The sequence below is a fragment of the Aythya ferina genome, assembly GCF_964211825.1.
Source record: "Aythya ferina genome assembly, chromosome: 11".
Taxonomy (NCBI): Eukaryota; Metazoa; Chordata; class Aves; order Anseriformes; family Anatidae; genus Aythya; species Aythya ferina.
In genome coordinates this window covers 2,199,317-2,220,916 of record NC_140307.1, presented here as the reverse complement: position 1 = coordinate 2,220,916, position 21,600 = coordinate 2,199,317, and the positions used below count along the sequence as shown (strand labels likewise).

Genomic DNA, 21,600 nt, shown 5'->3' with positions numbered 1-21,600 from the left:
CATTGAACAGGATGCCCTTGTTGCCTTTGACTTTAGTGACTGCAGGATCAAGCTCCCGGTTTCAAATAGGTTGCAGTTAAATATTTTTTTTCTATGAAACTGTGGATGAATTACCAGCTTAGTAAAGGGAGTGTAAAGAATGTGGATGAAAAAAAAGCCAGGAGAATCTGGGGGAAAAATTGCAGAGAGGTTAAAAAAAAAAAAAAGTGTTAAATGTCTTGTTTGAGAGAGCCCAGAAGTATGCAGAAAAATCAGACACTGAGTTTGGTAGAAGGTAACGTGGGACTTCTTTTGATATATGCGGGAGTAGCACTGATGAAAAGCTAAAATATCGTGCCTGCCTGGGAGAATGCTGGAACTTCCATTACTTCTTTGGTTTGATGCACTCTAAAATGTGGTCTGGACCATGCAGCTCCTTTCCTGGTTGCCAGGGAAGTTATTCCTTGGGATTATTCAGCCATTGAGAAAAAATGCTTTAAGTATCTTTGGGTTTTCGTGTGTGTTCTGCATTGCTCTTCCCTTCATATAGAGCCTCTTAAAACAACATTAGTCTGTGTCACACAGCGGAAAATAATATCGGTGTACAGAGTTAGATAGTTATTTCATAAGGTTATTTTTAATCCAGATTATCAATAATTTGATTAAAAAAAAAAAAAGAAAACATCTCACTGATCATATATTTCATGTTTTAGAGCTCTGTTAGTACTACAGTTTTGGTATACTGTTGTCCTACTTTGTATTTACTAAAAGAAAGATATTCTAAAATTATGGGAGAGCATTGCTCATTCTAATAAGTATCTTAAATTTAAGAAATATTTTCTAATCAATATGTTTTTGTAAATGCTATTACCCAGCAAGCAACCCTATCACACTAACGGGGCCATAAATACGCGTAAAGCTAGTAGCCAGTGCAGTTGTGCTGGCAGATTTGGGGCCTGGGTGGTTTAAAGAAACTGCTTTGTTTGCTGTAGGAACTCAGCCATCTCTGGGGTGGATCCTCCAGTAGTTTTAGCAGTTTGTGTTGGGATTAGTGCCTTAGTCAGTCTTGTATGTTCTCAGCTCCTCGTGCCACCCTCTGGATTCGTGTCGTGCAAAAATCCTCAACCAACCAACCAAAGAGGGGGAAAAAAAGAATGGGATGAGGCTTTGTTTATGAGTGTGCTTGAAAGAAAACAAGCCAGCACAAATGCCCACTAAACAATTCTATTTAGAAGAATGAGGCCGTCCTGTCATACAAGGCGCTAACACCTACAGAAGTGGAGGGTCTGTTGTTGTTCTGAACGTGTTGTCTCTGGAGTAGCCCCTTTCTGGAAGTTCTTTGACTTCTTTAAGGATCCCTGTGTAGGTTAGCTGGAAAGTAGTTGAGGTCTCCCGGGCTCCTTTGCCTTGTCCTGCCACAGAAATCTCTTCTGAACAGCGCTGGTTTGGGAAAGGAGCCATAAAGGAAAAAAAAAGAACAGGCTCCTTTTGTAGCTAATAACTTCCTTTGATTGGTAATTAAGCTGCCTGCTACTTATAAATGTCAATAAAGGTCAAAATATTTAGAAGCAGAATCATTTTAGTGGCTTCCCATTTCTCATTGCATAAGCTGCCTGCTCAGACCACACACACGCACATTTGAAGATGGCTCAGATTTCCAAGGCCTCGTCTTCCCACCAAATTCTTACATAAAGCGCCCCAGAAGGGGACAGAGCAGCTTTAGTCAATAGGAGGGAGGATGTGAACCGAGCCTACTGGGTGAGCATTCCTCACATTTTGGAATACCACCGCGGGCGCTGGGGCTGAATCAGGTGAGGGGCTGGCCAGATGGTGCTCTCGTTTCCTCTTTAATTCAGGGAAAGGGGCTCGCAGCTGATCCACGTGCGAAATGACTCAAGGAAAAACTGCCTGCTAACAGCTTAAATACCAATCGCAGCTTGGAAATGAGACTGGGTATAAATGCTCGTATTTCAGTCAAGCAGAGGAAGATGCAGAGGGATCGCTTGGTTTTGCTCGAGGTCCCTGAGTTAACGTGTACGAATCCTTATTTTCACTGCAAGAATTTGCTGATTTCGTGAGCAGATTCATCTCAGGGAAGTTAATCTCTTTACAAGGGGGCAAGTGAGGGGACATTTGGCTTTGAAGTGTGCAGAGAATGTATTTCCAGAGGGATCTTTGATCTTTCTATGGTATTCTGTTTTTTAACGTGTGCGTCTTTCAGGGGCTTGATATTTTGGAAATTAGAGGCAATAGAAACTAGACTTACATTATACTTCTTGAACATGGCCTCTTTTTAATGATTTCCTGAAGCATCTTTGAGCAGCTTGGAGTCTAATTTACCATTCCACGAACTCGCCATACATGACACAGCGTGTGTTTGGGTGTGCAGGTGCATACACGTGTAGGTATGAAAACAAACCTTACACCAATGACGAGGCACTCCTACCTCCTGCCCCTCACTGCACTGCCTCTAGGCCCATAGCTCAGTGCCTCCCCACAGCTCTGTGACCCCCCAGGTTCTGGCTGTTGTGAGACCTGTGTTCAGACAGCTCCAGGAAGAAGCTCACTGCTCAGCAGTCTCCAAGGTTTGCTGCCCTGTTCATGACAGACATGCAGTGGTGCTTTGCTGCACGTGCAGCCGGGGATGAAGTGGCTGATTAGCTTGTGGGGTAGAAGCTGATGCTCCTCTGGTCCTTCCCTCCTGCCAGACCAAATTGGGGATGCTGGGCAGGGTACAGAGCACACGCACCCATCTCAAGTTTGCTCTTGGCAGCATCAGGCAGCATAGCTGGGGGCCTGATCTGAGAATGGTCTGAAAGGGGTGACGTCCTGCTGTCCTGACTTCCATCCTGCCTGGGAACTTCACATCTGATCCGCCCGCCCCAGCCAGGTACAGCTGTAATTAGAAGCAAAGATCCTGTGCGGTCTTGTGTGTAAATAATAATGCCAGCATAGTTAAATCTCCCTCCCATTACACGTTTTCTGGGATAGGTATGTTTACTGGCTGCACTGTGTGATGCCTGTTGTTGGTCAGCTAATAAAGCATCTCTTGCTTTATACATAAATGTGCTTATGCCATAAAAACAACAAAACAAGGAAACGCGAAGTTTGTATGTGAATGCTGTATGTGAATCTTGCTTGCTTGTGTGCTCTCTGTTTCAGTCAAAGATGTTTTCTGCAAATATTTTAAGGAAATAGCTGTGATGAGCAGTATGACTTACCCAACCACTAGCTTTCAAAACTAAAAAATGCTCCCCAAAGTCACGAGATTGTCTTGAAGGCCATAAGCTTAAAATAGATAAGTATACTTTCAAAATGTGTCGTTTCCCTTGGATTTTGGGCCATTAGACTGCTCTTACCTAATTTCTTCTGAACTTTTCTACTGTAATTGTGGAACCGAGAAACTTTTTATTAAGGAAGCCAAAAATCTGAAAACAGAGCACTCCCTGAAAATCAATTCCGTGACTTCAGAAGCTGCTGATTTGCTAATAAAACACATAATAGTCCCAGAAGAACAATATAGCTGTTTGTCTATCATACCAGAAAAATAATAAGTATTTTGATATTAAGAACGCAAATGTGAATTAAATAGTATTTTGAGAGCTGTAGTCAAGTGATGCTTCGTGTATAATCCGTACGCCTTTCCTGCAGCAGGTCTAGATCCCAAGATCTCATGGTGCAGAGTCCTCCAAACCCATTTTTTATTCAAACACCCTCCCACCTCTTTCCAGAGGTCAAATTACAGCGTTGGCCCACAGGCTGTTGCATGGAAGGGGTGCAGAGGTTCAGCAGCGGAGTGAGCGGTGCCTCCACCACCCCCAGAAACACCTCCTGGCACTGCTGGCAGGGCGCAGAGGGTTTCAGGTCCTGCAGCTTCCTCTAGCATCGATCTCTCAGCGTTTTGCTGGGGGTGGCCTTGCCTATGCGCGCATCTTGTTAACAGCCAAATGTTTACAAATGAAGATAAACACTGAAGTCATTTAAACTTTCATTTTCATCTTGCAATTTCTCTAATACGATTAGGGTTTGTGCTGATGCTTCTGATAAAACTCCTCCACGGCGCAGCAGCGCAGCTCGGTACCAAGTAGCCAGTGGGTGCCAGGCTACCAGACGCTACCAGGCAGTCTGTCTGTCTGCGCCTCTCCGTCTGCCCCCATCCATCCCCGTGTCCCACATCATTTCAGCTAATAGAATTTGCAGATTATTGGAGGAGGAATAGAGGAATGGGAAGGGTGACTTATTTCTTACATCGTGGTCATGTGTATATCTTCAGTGGGACTGAGGGAAAAAGCAAAAAGAGGGAAAGAAAGAGAATGCAGGGAAGATCACAGAACAAAGCAAAACAAAAAACAAAACAAAACAACAAAAAACAGGAAGGAGGGGAAAGAATCCAACATGCCATTTCAGTAGTGAATATTATTACTCAAAAACCTATGTATTTTCTTGGGACATATGTAAGAGGCAGCGAGTGAGTGGGGAAGAATGAATGTACAAAACTCCCCTATCTACTGTATTTGTTTCTCCTTTGTCTGGGTCTTCCCAGATGGAAATGTGCCTTGTGTGCCATCAGCCCATCACCCCCGGCTGATCAGATAAAACCAATTTGCATCAGATACGCTGCACGTACCCTGCAGCACTGACCTGTGAATGGCAGTGGTCGGTCGCTCAGGGTGGTTGCTGTGACCCGGCTGCTGGGTGTTTGGAGCTCGCTGGCAATGGGCTGGAGCCTTCGGATTCTGCCTGCACAAAACCTGTGATAACAAGGGAGGAGGTGTGCATATTTTTCAAGACCCATGTAAGCCAAAGACAAGCCAGGATTGCTTCCTAGTGACACGCAGAAACTGCAGTGGCCGTGGTAGAATTTGTAAATGTGCATTCAAATAACTTCTTGTTTCTGCCTGGTGCGTCTGCTCCGTGCCTCTGCATGTGTGACCAGTCCCAGGGCAATGGAGGATAACAAAAAAGTGAGAAGACAGCAAGGTGGGCATCTCCTTCATATCTTAGCAGTGCTACTCATCACGCCTGTTACCTGTCTTCCTCTATGCAGTAGTTTAGGTGGACAACACCGAGAGGGCCGGGAAGCTGCAGGCCACCTGCCTGGGAGCCCAGCAGGGACAGCGCCAGTTCCCCTCTTGGTTTGCCTGAGCCCCTCTCCCCAGCTTGCCGTAAGTTTTTGTTTAGCCTTGGCTGTGGCAGGCTGTGTGGAAACACTTGTGAGCACTCATTAGGAATTCTTTCCACAGCTTCTTTCTCTTCTAATTCACATAAATAGTAAATCACTGCTGTCAATTATGTAACCCTGCGCATCAGCAGCGCAGCTCAGCTCTCGTAACACTGAGCAGTGACAGCTACAGTCAACCAAGGAATGGTGCCGCACATTTTCCTATGCAGCTTCCCAGCACTGAGTGTATGATTTAGATTCTTCAGCCTCCGAAGTACTCCACTGGGTGTCCTTTAATATTGCATTATATTACTCATGATGCATAGTCGATTCCATTGCTTCCATTTACTTTAGCAATGATAAATGTCAGAAACTGTACGAGAAGTTTATAAATTTTAAGTGCTTTGCAGGCAACTGTTACCCAGAAAAAAATTCAAACTGTTTGTTACCGGTGAAGGGTCATGGAAAAAATCTCGTCCAGAAGCCAGGTTAAAAAGTTTCAAAATAGGGTAAAATGCACGAATTCTTTTTGACTAAGAAGGATGTTAGTGTCGGGATTTTCCCTTCCGTAGTAAACAATTCTGCACAGTTAATATTTAAAAACAGTTTACAAGAATTTAGCAAAAAGAAAAAAAACACAACACAACCCTGAGCACAAGAAACTTGCAACTCAGCTTTTCTCAGGGTACTGCTCCCGTGATGAAGTGTAAAGTTCCTAAAAGCTTGCTGTTCAAGGGCAGGAGCTAGCGGCGTGTGCTGGTGGGGTCGGAGCGTCCTGGCGCAGACGATGTGTGTGCACCGAAAGCACTGCTGAGACGGAGGGATGGAAACCGTGCTTTGGTCAGGCTGCTGGGACTGCACGCCTGCGTCAGCCCCGCTCCTTGTTTTCATCGAAGTGCAGAGAGCTGGAGGCTGGGCACCGTGCCCTGGCACCGCTTCCTTCACCAGGAAGGGTTTGGCCAGCCTGCGGGCTCCTGGTCCCTCTGGCTGCTTGCTGGCTGCGGCTGAGCCACGCTGCAGGATGCGAAGGGGCCTCCTGGCCTCTGCTCCTCACTGCTGGGGGTGAGCAACAGCGAGGGAGGTGGGAGGGCAACGACAGTGGGGCGAGTTCAGAAAGCTTTAGGGAAAGATGCTCACTCTATTTCCCACCAACGGCGAGGTAAAGCATTCAGCAGGAGAACCACGAGAGCTTTTCTTTTTTCTTTTAGCTCAGAAGTGCCAAACCTTTGGGGATGGGATGCTCCCTGCCCAGAGGTGCTCATTCCTGCTCGGTTGTGGCTGGGGCTGGCTCAGCTCTGTCCTACCCATCCCAGGGAGCTCGCTGGCCATGAGATCAGTGCTGGGCAGGGAGGCTTTGTGCGAGCACCAGCACTGCTTGTGCCAGGGTCAGACAGCGCCGCTCACACACGTGGGCACTTGTGTTCACCTTTCCCAGTGGCTTTATCACCTTTGCACCCAACTACCAGCATAGGGTTAACTACTGAATCTGTTGTTTTGCAGCACCAGAGGAGTGATGCCAGCTGCCCTGGCAGCAGTGGAGACCTTTGTGTCGTGCTGCCCGGTGCTCCAGGAGCCAGATCTGCTCTGTGAAGGTATCTGGAGCTGTCCCCGCTCCTCTTAGGGAGCCTGGCTCCAACCCCAGCCCTCCAAAAACCCAACATAGCTGCCCCAGCGCCTGGTCCTGCTTTGATGGGCTCCAGGGCAGCACAGCCCCCCTGAAGGACCCCCGAGGAGTCCAAATATGCATGGGGAACGCTAACCAAGTCACTGCCCTGCAGAAGGGGGCTGGTGCGAGCTGCCCAAGTCAGCCCAGAAGCTCTCCGAGGGCTCCCTGGGCTGCTCGGGGCCGGCCGCTGGGTGGCAGCGTGGCACCGCCGGGCTGCGGCTGCGGGGCCGGGGGCGCTCGGTGGGGCTGCAGCCACGGCTCCTGCGGCTGTGTCCGCCTGCACCGCGGCACTGCACTCGTCTGGGAGTCAGGGAGAGGGTCTGGCTCCCTTTCCCAGCGGCCCAGCTCTTTGGGGTGCTGGGGAGAGGAGGAAGGCCAGCAGTAAGTGTCACCCGCAGGAGCATCGCTGCTGGCAGAGGCTCCCCTGCTGCAGAGGTGCTGGGGCTGCTGAAAACCCGCTGGGGTCCGGGCACAGGCTGCAGTGGTCACAAAAATAACAAAATATCGGGGTGATGAGGCAGCAGGCTGCCTTCAAAGCTGTGTCTGAGAGCACACGGGTGGGAGGCAGCGTGAAGGTCTTTGAAAACCGACAGCACAAAGCAACGCCGAGCTGCTAATATCAGATCCATATGGCATCTGGTCTCGCCGCACAAAAATATTCATCCAAACTTTCTGTTCCTCGCAAATTATGCTTAGATGCTATACATTGTCCCTATTGTGCATTGTAGGGGATGGTTTCTTTCATGTGCCAGCATCTTATGGCTTTCATTTGTTCGCAGACCTCCCACTAAGTGACTGCTGATTGAAAACCTTTTTACTTTCTTGCCAGGTTTAGCAAAAAGGGCTCGGTGTACTTAGTGCCTTTGATCTATCTAGGATGAACATTTTCATTGAAAGAGGTGGATGAGTCATCCTCTGTTTGACACGGAGCTATCTTGGAATACCTCTGGGTTTGTCTTTTCGAGCTCTTTTATATTTTTTTGCGTGTGGCTATAAATATTTTGCTCTGCGAGAAGCATGGAGCTCTTTTTTGGAAATGAAAGAGCCCTATTCCAAATAGGAAAAACACACTTAGCTAAGGTTTGTGCAGTGCATATTTAGTGGTAGAAGGTGCTGCGTTGGCCCTGCCTTGCTTTTCAATACAATATCCTGCAGTGTGAAATGAATGGCTGTATTTAGAGGTATCTGGAAGTGATGACTGATGTTTGGAGAAGTTACAAGGCTTTTCCTTTTCCACATGAACTCTCCAACCTGGCATTTCCACAGCAGCGAAATACTTCTGGGGCTGAGATCATCTGATTATTATTTCCTGTGTCATGTGCAGAATTTATTATTTTGTTGAATATTACAAATATATTTGTAAGTTGCCTGACTTTTGGATTCTCCAGCTAAGCTCCCTGGCATCACAGGGATATTGGGCTGGCAAAAATAACTGCTTTTCCTTGGGGATTATTTAGTTGTGACGAGTGAATGAAGGTCCCAAATGGGGGAGGGGAAGGAGAAGCGGGGGAAGATGCCATGAAAACGTTGCTCTGATATTCTGCCAACATATACAGCCGGGTCAGGAAAAAAATGAAATTTGTAGTTTTGTGCTGAAAACTGTTAGAAGCCAGGAATATGGACATTTTATTTGCTTCAGAGTCCAATTTTTTTTCTCTCCTCTCTTCTTTGGAAAAAGTGAACACATTCGTACTAATCGAGGATTATTTCTGGTCACAGCAGAACCCCGGTGTTGTTACTGGTAAGTGCATAGGCCAGCAATGGGCTCATTGCCACAGAAATATTTTCATGCTTTTTTATTTTATTTAATTTTTTATACCTCTAAAAGCTAAAGCAGAACAGAGACTAAAATCTAGTAAAACTCCTCATATAAGCATATTTGTTCCTGTTGAAATTAAAACGTGTGTGCGCTTCTTGCAAGACCAGTAACTATAAAATAAGAATATAAGAAATAGAGAAAGACTTCTCATATCTAGATGTCATTGTTTTAAACTGGATATAAACATCTGCAAAACTGATGCAAATTCCTTGTAGGTCTCTCGAACTCCTGAGCTGTCTGGTATGATGCTCAGAGCAACTTCTGATCAGGCTTCTGCTTTTTTAGCATCGTTTGCTCTCCCACCCCTCCTCTGTCAGCTAAACACAACAGAAAAACCTTTGGCACCTGGAATCCTGTAATTGGTCTGTTTGTAACACTGACCATATTTCTTCCTCACTTGTTTTGGAACACTGCACGGTATGCAGGTCTTCATTAAGGGATATTTTGTCCTTTGGCTTTTTCTACCCATGATTACACAGTAGCCATCCGTTCCCAACATCTGTGTTTATTAAAGCCTTTCCAATAAATCTGTGCAGGGAGGAACTGTCCACGTTTCCTCTCAGTTCTGGAAAAGATACGATTCTCTTTGTGATGAATTGGTTAAAGATGATGCAGTGAGATGTTTGCTTTTAGCCAGATCTTTGACATTACTGCTCCCTGCCCCAAAAGGTCGTTAAAGATGGAGATGGGGTGGACAGGCAGCGCCTCCGGCTTTCCCAGGACACCGAGTGCACTTTTCTCACCAAAATCCTGTTTATCAGGATAAATGAGATTAACTCTGCTGCCTGGAGGTGGCAAAAGCCACTGAAGGCTGTGGTAAGGTGGTGTTGGCTGGTGGGAGCATCTTGTCACTCCTCACAGTGCCTAAGAAGAAACATACCAATGTTGGATTTGGGGTGGGATGGGGGACTGTGTAGGATGGGGCCATCCTTCAGCAGGTTGTGGCTTCGTGGTTCTTGTCACATGAGATTGAACATGCCTGATTAGGATGATTGTGGCACCGACCATTTTGGAGTTTTGGAAGGACCTCATAAGAAGTTGTTCAGCAGTGTGTGAATAAGAGACAGCAGCAATATCCAGCTCTATTTTCTTGGCTGGGCAGCTTTGCCCAGCTCTTATCCTGAGCATGTTTTTAGGTATGATCTCACCAAAAAGCCAGTGGGCTGGCAGACAGTTCCCAGCAGGTGATCAGTATCACACAGGTACGACCTGGAAGTGTTACTAGAGCTGACGAGCTTTTATCAGGGACTTCTGTGGGCCAGATGTGTCTTGGGAAACCTTTATGTGGGTAATTACAGAAATAGTCAAGGCAAATGTGTGTGCTTGAAGCATCCTCTCATGGATCTGCAGCTGCCCGTGGTTTTGAACAACTTCTGGTGCCGTTGCCAACAGGACCAATGCTAATTTTTGTTGGGACTGGGAGCGCGGAGCAGGTGAGGAGACGTGGGGCATCCCACGTGGCTTTTCTTTTGCTCTCTGTGTCTGTGCTGAGTATCTTGGGCAGACGCAAGGACGTGGCTCTCTGTGCTGAGGAACTTGAACTGGGTTTGGAGATGATAATTACTTGACCTGAAAAATAGCACAAAGGCTTATGATTCAGGAGGCGGTCATCATACACTGCTGCTTACTCAGATGGCGTTAGATCATAGGCTGTGATCCTTTGGGGCTGAGAGCACCGCACCTCAAGTTTTTCCAGCTCATCGAGGAAGGAAAGACTTTGGGGGAGTCGGTGGAGAATGGACTTTGATACATGACTGTGAGTGAAAGGATGGTCTTGGGGATAAGGCACTGAACTGTAGCTCGAGGGATCAAGATTCATTTCTGGTTCATGGACAAAGGATTTCTTCTGTCTGGCAGTCATTTCCCCATCCATGAGCCTGTGCATATCTTGTTTCTACTGCCAAAGAGAGACGGTTTTCATGAAAATGAGGAAATCTTTTGCTCTTCTCTCTGATATAAAAATCAGACAACCGTGGGCATGTTATCTTCAAGTTCCTAAAGCTCCCATTTTCCTGAAACGAGTAGTCCTGAATTTAAAGTTTCCTGGGTATTGACAAACATTCTGCTCAGTTCATCCTCCAAATATAAGGAAGTCAGTGGGGAGAAAAACGTGGGCCCTGTTTTGGAGGGGGTAGGATAGAGATGTTATTTATCAACTCTCTCCAAGCTCTGTTGCTGGGATTTTTATAACGTTGTTTTTCCTTTCTTCTCATTTATGTTTTACATACAAGTCCTGGTATTTTGGTTTAGCCCACAAACAACATGAAGCTGCTTTGAATGCCTTAATTTTTCCTGCCTACTGCAAACCAGACTCTTCCCCAGCATCAATTATCCTGAAGGGAACTGCGTATGTAAAACCACACCAAAAAGCCTGAAGCCCGTATAAAAGCGTTTTCATTTCTCACAAAAGGCTGCATTCTTCTCTGCGTGGTGGCTTTGGGTCACCTTGTTTTTCAGTCGCTGATGACGAAGTGGGGCAGAGGGACTGTCCTTTATACCATTTTCTTCCTTTTGGTAGTCGCTGGGGCAAGCACAGAGGTTGCCACTGAGGAGAGAGGAGCTGTCTTGTGTAGGGCTGCTCATTTCTGTTCCTGGCATGGAAACCCAGCCTGGAACTAGAGTTAAGGCAAATTAATTGTGCAGCCCTGTCTTGCAATGAGCGGTGCTCATACGCTTGGTTTCTAGAGAGAAAAATTCTCCAAGAACAGTGATGAAATGTTGCCTCATGTTTCTGAGCGGATTGAGCTGAAGGAGGCACCAGCTTCTGTTCCCAATAGTGGGGACAGCTGTGGAAGGCACAGCTCCTCTGTCATTGTCCCAGCTTACAGCCCCCATGAGCTGCCTTCACTGTGTTCCTACACCAGGTTGTACAACGGGATGGGTTCAAGCCACCAGCTAACCCTGCTGGTCTCCAGCAGCAGAGCTCCAGCTCGCTCAGGTGACGACATCGGGACGAGCTGTCCCTTCTTGCCAAAGCTCCCTCAGAAACAAGCAACCATGACAAATTGTGTCAGCACAGGCTTCAGGGACCGAGCTGCTCACGCACTAAAGGACACTCAGGTCTCCCTGTGACGCTCCCCTGCCAGCATTATCAATTTCCCTTTCTTATTCTGTTTCTTACTGAGCTGCTGATAGGAGGCTTAGGAAGCAGGAAGCAGGGAGAGCACAGTCAGGAAGAAGCTCAGCCCGTACATGTTCTGATGTTTGCCTTTTCTCCCCCTAAGCGATTGCTACTGGGAGTCACTGGAGACAGGATGCTGTGCTGTATAGACTCCTGATCTGCTGCAGGCTGACTATTTCTGGTTTTAAGTACTGTAAGACTGGATTTTGGCCAGATCTCCTAGGGCCTATATGAAGATAACAAATCAAAATGTCTTCCCCAAGGACCAAACAATTTAAGCACAAGACAAGGAAGAAAGGGGAACAGAGACAGACTGGGGAGTATTAAGAACAAGTTTAAAATTTCCAGCTATTAATGAGAGAAGTTTTTCATTTTTCATCCAGCTCTGGGGAGGACTTCTGAAGAGTTTGGATTTCAGTTTCATGGTCCGGGAAGCCATGCTGGCAGCATTATTGTTTATCTCTCCTGAGAAACAGCATGTTTCAAGTTGATTCTCTATCGAATAAAGGTTTAAAAAAAATATTTTGTTTGCTGCTTTCTCAGCTGCGCACAGCGTTTGTCTTCATCCTTCGCTGGTATAATATTATAATAGTTTCTTGTAAGTGCTGAGCCTTTACTGCTGACAGCTGCTGAGAAATGATGCTGTCATGAATCATGCTTGCAAACACAGTTCTGTGATGTGACCAGTTCTCAGCCCCCATAATTAACAGCCAATTACTTCCTCTCAGAGAAGCCAAAACTCGAACAGATGAAAGAAATAGTGTTGTGGAAGCAGTGGGAGCAGATGTGTTGTATCGGTTCCTGTGTTCTTTGCAAACACACACAGTACGGCGGACCAAAGCGAGAGCTCATTTACATCGCCATGCAGCTCGGGAGAGTGGAAGTTCCTAAAAGCAAGCCCGGATTTGACCATCTGTGCTCTGAGTGCACGAGGAATGCAAAAGGGAAGGAGGGGAGAAGGAAAGGTTCGTTTCAACTTCAGCACGAGACGGTTACAGTGATAGCAGGTCCCTGCCTCCGAATTTTTTGGCTGTTCCCTCAAGGTAACAGCCTGCATTTATCAGTGGGTGGCTGTGCACATGCATCAGCACACGTATAGCAAGCTGTGTACTCCAGATGCCAAAAACCCAGAGCAGAATGTTTACAGGCTCTAGGCTGCCGCCCTGCCCGCTCTTTTGTTTAACCAGGAGACCCAAAGCTGAGCCTTCTCCATCTGCAGTTTGTGTAGCACAAACCAATGTGGTTTAGAGGACAGAGCTGGGGACTGGGAGCCAGGAACTCCTGAGCAGAGCCTGCAGTTAGTAATTTACTGAGTTTTTCTCCTGATTATAGATTATTTTTAACAGAACTTCATTTTTGTTGCTTCACTCTTACATACCATGCAAGATTCACTTCCTGGGAAGCGATTAGAGCCCATAAGGCGTTCTTCATTTTTTTGTTTTCTCTTTCTTTCATCATTTGGTACTTGCAGTACTAGATTGGGTACCTGAGCAGCACGATGATGCTCGTGTTTTGTGAATGGCTTTGGAAGTAGGGAGAGTTTAACCAGGGTTTGCTTCAAAAGGACTCTCTGAATATTTCAGTATCAATCCTCCACGTAGGCCCTGGTTCTGTCAGCTTAAATCAATTTGTTAGTATCATGAGATGTACACAGACATAATGAGTATCTAAAAATAACTAGAGGGTTTTCTTTTATTTGCTTTGTCATAGGTGGTGCCAGGCTCTTTTCCACAAATATATTTTAGAAGGTTAAGTACAATAAATAAATAAAACCCCAAACCATAAGAATTCAAGTGGAGGTTTGATTCCTCAAGCTGAGGCTTTAAAAACATGCACATTTTGTGAAACATGCATTACATGGTGAAAGTCAGCAGCGATGCAGAAACGTGAGCATTTGAGAGTCCTGCTTCTCTCTGAACCAAGGAACAACTCGAAAGGAAACCTGCTGACACAGGTCAAAAAGGATGGTGAATGCTGTTAAAGTAAATCTGCATGTGCCATGAAGTAAGCATTCTTAATCTTCTGCAGTGTTTTTTAGCTCTGGATCTCTTCAAACCTGCTACCGACTGTCTGGCGTTGGAGCAAGCTACTTCTCTGCCTCTGCTTATTCCATAAAATGTGTTCCGAACATTTACGGGGAGACTGCAAGAGTTAGTATTTCTATAATTCTCTAAACATTTGAAAATGTAAAATATTTGCAGATGTAGTGCCATATGTAACTACACAGTGAGTGAGTTTTTTTTCCTTGTACACTCTATTTCTGACCAGTAAGGCTCCTGGCTGCCTGTTTCTCAGCTGTGAAACATTTAAGGGTCTTTTTTTGGGGGGAATGCATCCTGCAGACTGTGCTCCCAAGTCAGTTTTACCACCTCCTGCCCTGTTTTGTTGTTGCTTTCAGATCAGTAGTGCTGCAGACTGAGGGCCTGCTCCTGTCTTTATGCTAGCAAGCATCCCGTGTTCAGCTGGCTCCGTGACTGATGCTCGGAGACCGGCAGCAGTTCAAAGTGGATCAGGGAACAGGCTCTCTTGTCTTTCAGTCTTTGCTAATTTTTACCAGTGCTTTTCCTCTGCTTTTGCAAAATATCCACGTGTATCTGAAAGGCACTGAAAGCATTCACCCCCTGCTAACCCTGTCAATCTGACCCAAACCGAATTTCAGAGCACATCATTTGTATCATTTTCCCCACTACTTTCCTAAGGCTGACTCGTTCCCTCCTCCGCAGCACCCCTCCTCCACAGGGCTCTGACAATTTTATGGAGTTTCCCGTGGCCTCTCACCCTTTGTAGTTGCACGATGCTAATGAAATAACTAACAGATCATCAACATTATCACAGTGGATTTATGGAGCATATGGCATTCAAAGTAGGTCTTTCTGGTTAGCAGAAATCTCCCTTGTCTGATGAAAAAAATAGAACGTTTTTCAAAGAGAGAAGTGCTCTGGATGAATGCGAGAGCTCGAGGAAAGACTGAAAATTCACTTCTCGCAGCTCATGTGCCTGTAAGGAGCGTAATTGCCGTAACTTCCTTGCTCTGAAGGGCTCTGGAGAAACCTGCCGTCAGGCACATGCTCTTGGGACCCTTCCAAGTGCCATCCCAAACCACTTCCTCGCTGTTTAATATTTTCCTAGTGCGCTTCCTTCCCATTTATCTTCATCTTTCCTGCCACGAGCAGTTCAGAAGAACTTTTTAGCATTAAATTGCGCTTGCAATTTACGGGTTTATTGTCCTCGCTTTGTGTCTGTTGTGCTGGGAGGTATGGAGCCACAGCCAGGGGGAAGGAAGAGAGAGCCTGCTCAGCACCCTCCTCCGCAAGCAGGGGGCAAATGGACCATACCCCGGCCAGATCCTGCTGCACCCTGAAGAGAGGAGAGCTCACAGCCCTAACAGAGACCCGCAGGTGACGGTGGGCGGCAGAGCCCCAACGCTGCTTCTCTCGTGGCTCTGACTTTGTCTTTCTATCAGTTCACGGCTTACACGAACTGCTTTGTCAGTCCTCAGTGAGAACGGGCTCTGTAAGGCCAATTTCTGGGAATCCTCTACCTGCAAAAGTCCCAGTGATCGCCCTGGGGCCTCCAGTCAGCAGCGCAGGCAAAAGGGGCTCATAAAGCAAAATTGCTGCCTTAAAGCTTCTACATCCCTGGTCTTTTTACAATTATTGTAATCAGTCTATTTTAGGACAAGCTGTCCAATGACATCCTGGTCATTAAAAAACAAAACAAAACAACAAAAAAACACATGAAAATTCAACAGGAAATTCTGAATGTGAGTCATGCCTTTGTCTTAGTGTTTTTCAAGGATTTTTGGAATTGATTAAAAAAAGAAAAAGCACAAATCCCTGATGTTGACAGAAACAATCACAGAAAGTCCATGGATTGAGAACTCACTCAACAAAGAAGGAAAGCCTCTAAACTCCAAATATTTACTCAGTGTAAAGTCTTTCTGATTAACCCAAAAAACAAAACCCAAAAACTCAAGAGGGAGACCAAGACCTACTGGCCCTGCCGTTTCTCCTTTACCTGAGAGAGCTGAGTTTTGCCGTTTGGTGGTGGAAAAGTTCTGCACTGAAGGACACTGCAGAAATCCCAGATGTTTGTGAATATCAGATGCTTTAGGAGCCACATACACGGATTAATCCCATGCTCCCATCTGGAGTTTACAGACTCCTGACGAATGCATTAACAGTAGCTGCCAGCGAGCTGCGTTCCAAGGGCAGAAGTAAATGGCTGTAGAGCAGTATAGAAAACCAGAAGCACAGGAAGAGGAACTGGGACTCTGCAAAGGCAAGGATGTTCACGAAAATCCCCATCCTATGAGTTCACAGGGTTTAAATCTTTAAACTGATCATCGTCTTTATCACGGAAATGTGAAACCTTCTGCATGGGGACTGGTCAACAGCTGTTAATTTGGGATCACAGATCTTTTATCTTAATGGCTTTGGACAGGGAATCCAAATTTCATTCCGAATCACACAAGAAAAACATATGGCCTTTAAAAAAAACATTGTATCAGAATCACATTTAACATTTATTATTTGTCATTTTCCTTGTCCTCTTCGTGACTGTCATCAGGAAGCAGCAGAAAGCGTGCAGAGGGACGGGGATGCCATCCTGCAGCCTGCAAGCTCCAGACTCTGGCAAGTGCTTGCTCTTGGGAGGGACACAGTCCGTTTTTGGTGAGGACTGGGCTGCTGCGTGGCCATCCTCAAATCATGGACTTGTGAAATATTTCAAGGAAAAATGATGCTGGCTTCAGACCAGCCCTGAACAATGCAGGAGCACTGTTATCGACAAGACCAGCCCTCCAAAATCTGAGTCAGAAAAAATTTAAAGGAAAAATAACCTTGGCTTTTTAATTTTGATTTCTTGCACTGGACTCCTGCATCCTAGCCACGTTTTTTTCCTCATAGCTTTGAGAAGCAGATTTATTTTCTTATATCCTTTTGACCAGGTAAACGCTGCGGCTCACATGAAAGTGAAGACAATATCAAATACTTCCAGACTTGTGGCGTAAATGTGAGTGCAGGCAACAGTTCAGTAGTGTTAAAACTACCTGTTAAAGCTCCTCGCAGTGCTGGGTATGGGGCAGGGCGATTCCTCCCCAGGCTCAGACTCTCACCGGGCACCTCTAAAGCGCGGGACAAAGGCACTGTCTGGCCAGAGCTGAAGAAGGGGTTAACTCCTGCTTTCTCCCTGCCTTTGCCTGGGTGCCTGAAGGAGACTGAGGAGAAGAAAGGAAATGGGTTGTGACTGCAGAGGCAAAACTGTGCAGTGTTACAGGCACTTGGGTTATTGGGCTGCTGCGGGGGCACGTGTGAGCGCAAACCGCAGGCTGCTGGGGCCGCTGGGGGAGGCGAGGCGTCGCCAGGCCTCGCAGGGCTGTGGGACTGGGATGTGCTTGGGAAGGGCAAAGGGGTCAGGCCCGTGGTGCTCTGCCTCTTCCTCCTGCTCGTCTTGGGGTAGGGCAAGTCCTCTGTGGGCACCTCGGGTGCTGCCCCACATGTGAGCAGGGGCTGTCACCCTGTGAAAGGGCAGAGGGACGGAGGGACAGGCGATGTGGGGCCGCAGGACTTCCACAGTGCAAGCGAAAGAACTGGCACATTAATTTTCCAAAATCACGTTTTTAATCCAAATTAAAATGCTGTTACAGGTCCCTGGAGTTGTCTCCCTTATGGATGTTCCCTCTGAAAGGACGAGGCTTCATCGGCCTGCTGCTGGCACGTGTAAGGCACCGCCTGGGAACTGCTGAGATGGGCGAGGAAGCAGCTCAGCAGCTGGGCAGGAGGAAGCCCTGGTCCTTCCCTCTCAAAGAGGAGTCCCAGGCGCTGAGCTCCCCCTAAGAGGTGGCTGAGCGAGTGTCAGTGGCCCAGGTACCAGCAGATGGTGCTCAAGAACATGAAATGCTCTCCCATGGCTTTGAGGGCTGTTGAGCTTCTGAGGCTCTGCACTCCAAATGGCTGCTAGCGAGCAGCACCGGCCCTCGGCAGCTTTGCCATCCTCCCCAGCAGAGGTGCAGGACTTGGCCCCATGCTCCATTATTTTGCACAGAGGATTTAAGAACAGCCATGTGGGTCAGGCAAGGGTCCAACGCAGAGTGCTGGGGCAGGTGGACAGCTGTCCCCAACCTGTACTGAAACAGAAGAAGGTGAGAACCTGGGCGCTCAGGGGTCCTGCTTCTCATGGTCAGCACCATAAGTGACCATACACAGGGAATGCAGCCCAGCCTTTGTGCTGTGCTGTTGTGCTTCTTCCAAAACACGCAGATTGCCTTCACTTCTGTGTTGGCCTTTCCTCTTCATTTGTGCTGCTGATCACTGGTGTGGGACGAGGGAGTCTGCTCAAAGTGGTTGTAAGAAAATAGGTTTGATCAGGTCTTGTTGCAGTTGCTTCACAAATGGACATGTTGTTTTTTTTTTCTTTAAACCCCGACTGCAGAGTTGAAAAAGGAGCCCTATGCCCCGAGTGAAGTGAATTAATGTTTTGCAAAGGGAGGGTGTAATCATTTATTAGCATTGTGCTGGACAAAGTTCTTTGTCTTTGCGGATTTGGCCAAGTGCCCAGATTGAGGCAGGCTCTGACTTTTGCTTTAGTCTCTGAGATAACCGCTCAATGAAACGAGGCTGGAGTCGCCCCAGCTGACATGGATCCAGGGAGCGAGCCCTGTCAGGAGGAACAGGCTGGAGCGGTGCCAGGCCCGTCAGAGGTGGCCGAACTTTTTATAGATGTTTGGGGTATTTATGGGACGAGGGGAAGAAGGGCTCTGTTTGCAACATGAGTCCAGGTCCTGGTCAGGTTTTGCTTAACCAAAGGTGATTTGCTCATCTCTAGGACCAGACCTTATTAAAAGAAGGGTCAGTTTCTCTCATCTGTCTTTTTTTTTTTTCTGTGGAGTATTGAATTTACTACAGCCTAAATTTCAAGACGTCCCTGGCTTGTTCTCAGCATTTGGTTCCGTATTCTGTTTCCTACGGACATGTACTCTGTGGCTGGCTTAAGCTTTGTTTGAAAACCACCGCCGACTTCAAGGGTAAAACCTTTCCAGTACGAACGCAGTTAATTTAGTATGAATGTCACTTTGAGCGTTTTCCCAACATAATCTCCTTAAAGGTTAATCATAAAGTGAAAGAATGTGCTCTGGATTCTGACACAATGCCTGACAAATATTTTCAGCAGGCCACCGCTAAAGAAACACAGGTGTGGTCTTACTCTTAATGTCTCTGAAATAGTGTTGTATCTTTGCAGAAACAAAGATAAATTGAGAGCTTAACCCGTTGGCTTCTTGGCATTTAAAAAAAAAATTATTTAACTTCCACTTGTTCTGTTTTTGCTCATCCGTAATTCCCTGTGGGAGATCGTGTTTCAGAGAGATGAAATACTCTTGATGTCTTTATGAAAAATGCAAACAATGTGTTATTTTTAATGATGCCTTAGACTTTCTGTTCTGTTGAATTCAGCAGGATGCTCAGAAGCCTGGGATTTACACGGTAAGCTTTAAAATGTTTTGGACTTGAAGACAAAGAGTTTAAGGAGATTAAATAATTTTATCGAGATATGTTAATAATTTCTGGGATTAATCCCAATTTTTTTATTCAGGCAAATCTACAATTCAATGTTCTTGTTCAAAAGTAAGCTGAAGAAGAAGGAGAGATTCTAAAATTTAGCTTTGCTTCAGCACCAAAGGGTGCCCCAAAGATACACACGTATCTACTTCTAGCAGTTGGTGACAGCTTTTTTTTTTAAAGTGTCCCCCTGTTTTTCTTAATATAACTTTCCATTTCCTTCTTCAGTCTCAGAACCTACAATTAATAGATTTTGTTTTGTTTTGTTTTGTTTGTTTCCTGAGATAGGATTGTAAAGAGGGAAATGGGATGTTTCATGGAAACATAGGAAATCTGTCCAGGTCCTGTCCTGGTCATGAGCACAGCTTCTACTAAATTATGTAATGTTACTGTCTACTCCGGGAATCTCAGTTTCATTCTCAGAATAACCTCATTTCAGGAGTTAATATGTGTGGAGAACCTGCCAGGGTAAGAAGCCTGCGTAGCTCTGATGCTGCTTCTTGCACAGGTCATTGCAGAGCTGAGGGAAAGCCCTTTATTGTGAGCGCAGAGTGTAAGTAGGTTCCTTACGCAGCAGCTGATTTATTTGTGCAAACACCTTTTGGCTTATCCTTTTACTCATCCCTTTATGATGTTCTCACCACAAGTATGCTCCTACCGATTCCCTGAGTCCTCTGCTCAGGAGAGGAAAGGCAGGATAGAAGGGAGCATGGAGAGCTTCTTCCTTCCTCTCCCCAAACTCCAATCCTCCTCACCAGAGTCTCACTCCCTCTGATGAGCCAAATGCTGCATTGGCTGTATGTGTGGCTCTGAGGGAAGAGGCTTGATGGGGGGATAAATAACCATTTTTTTTCCCCACCTCTGTTTTTTTTTCCCTCCAAGGAAGCTACTGGATGTATTTATTAGGCAACATTCCAGTTAAAAGTGCTCAACATTTTGGTGTTTGGTCCCTCCACTGCATTTGTGAAAACAAGTGTGTTAGACAAGGTTGTCTGCAGAAGGTGAGGGTCTTCTACCCTTTGGTCAGGCACTCTTCTATCAGAGGCCTAATTTTCTTCAGCTTTTATCCTTTCCACGTCTCTGGGAGGTGATCGTGGTACCCTCTTTTCACAGGTATGAAAATAAGACACAAAAAGGTGGAGACTTGCACAGTCTCATAGCAGGGCAAGAAATGAAAATCAGGTTGCTAAAATCCTAGGTTCCAGCACTGACCTCTAGCCCTCCTTTCCCTAATTGTGTTGGGAGAGCTCTGGCTAACTGAACATGCACACAGAAACCACGTAGGAATGCAGTTTTTAATGCCATTGTTTAGTCCACTGACTTTCACTGAGGAATTCCTTCACTGAGACACGCAGTCTAGGCTTGACATGAAAAACTGATTAAAGGTTTTGAAAAAACAGAATAGGACTTTCCAGATTCTTCAAAAATAATTTCCTTTTTCCAATATTTAAAATCTGGACAAACTAGAATTTAGACTTTTGGAAGTCTGAGGGGGGAAAAAAACCTCTCCTACTGTTAGAAATTCATTCAAGTCATGCTGTAAACTGGCCATTATGATATTTCATTTGTCAGCATGTACTACAATCACTTATTCGGGATCCCTTGGGCAGGCTGCCTTTCAAATCAATATTAATTATGTACCACTAGACAGTAGCTAATCTGAAAGAAAGAACAGGTTTCATTTAACAGATGACTGATGGTTCCTAGCCTCCCCGTGAGCGCGCGTTTTGGTTTTTGTTCTGGTTTCTCTTCTTTCTTTTGAGAAATCTCCAATCACAATATTGGAGGGCTAATTGTGTTTTGCTTTGCCTAATTAAAAAAAAAAAAAAAAAAAAAAAAAAAGTTGTATTGCATTGCTTTGCATAAATCTCACACTGAACTCAGAATTATTTCTATCCTCATAATTAAGGTTCTGTGAGTTCTGTTAGATCCATCAGCAGAGAACTTGAGCTCCAGCACCTAATGCCTTCGGAGAGCTCACCCCTGGGTAACGTTTTTATTCTTTCTGGCGACTGTCCAGCGAACAACAGAGGAACGTGACGAAAGTAGCTTTGAAATGTGTGTTTATTGCATTGTCATCATGCCAGAAGTAGCCGTTCATCTGAAATTGGAAAAAGTATTCCTCATAAGCATCTGAGTTTCTGGGGAGTGATCTGCAGTAACCGTGAGCTGGATGCTCTGCTGGGATGGCTGAGCTTGACAGGTGATTTCTGTTAGGGTTAGATGTGGCTCCGTTTTCTTTTGTCACTGGGGTGTAAATGGAAAATTACCTCTTTTATAGGTGATGTAGTAGCAAGA

At 45.9% G+C, this 21,600-nt stretch overlaps 1 protein-coding gene and 1 long non-coding RNA gene across 3 annotated transcripts in view; one reads left to right on the top strand and one right to left on the bottom strand.

Annotated features, from left to right (window-relative positions):
* Window positions 1-21,600, top strand: part of ZWILCH (zwilch kinetochore protein) — a 176,141-nt gene that overhangs the window by 34,409 nt on the left and 120,132 nt on the right. Inside the window, exon 21 of one of the 2 annotated variants that reach the window (XR_014696976.1) lies at window positions 6,641-6,732. The exons of the other annotated variant lie outside the window; for it this stretch is intronic. The gene's annotated coding sequence lies outside the window, so the exon portion shown is untranslated. The remainder of the gene's footprint in view (window positions 1-6,640; window positions 6,733-21,600) is intronic. 2 annotated transcript variants of the gene reach the window in all.
* Window positions 17,349-18,231, bottom strand: LOC311442962. The gene is made up of 2 exons (XR_014696985.1): window positions 17,949-18,231; window positions 17,349-17,868 (listed from the first exon to the last, which is right to left on the bottom strand). It is a non-coding gene; the product is annotated as an uncharacterized lncRNA (long non-coding RNA).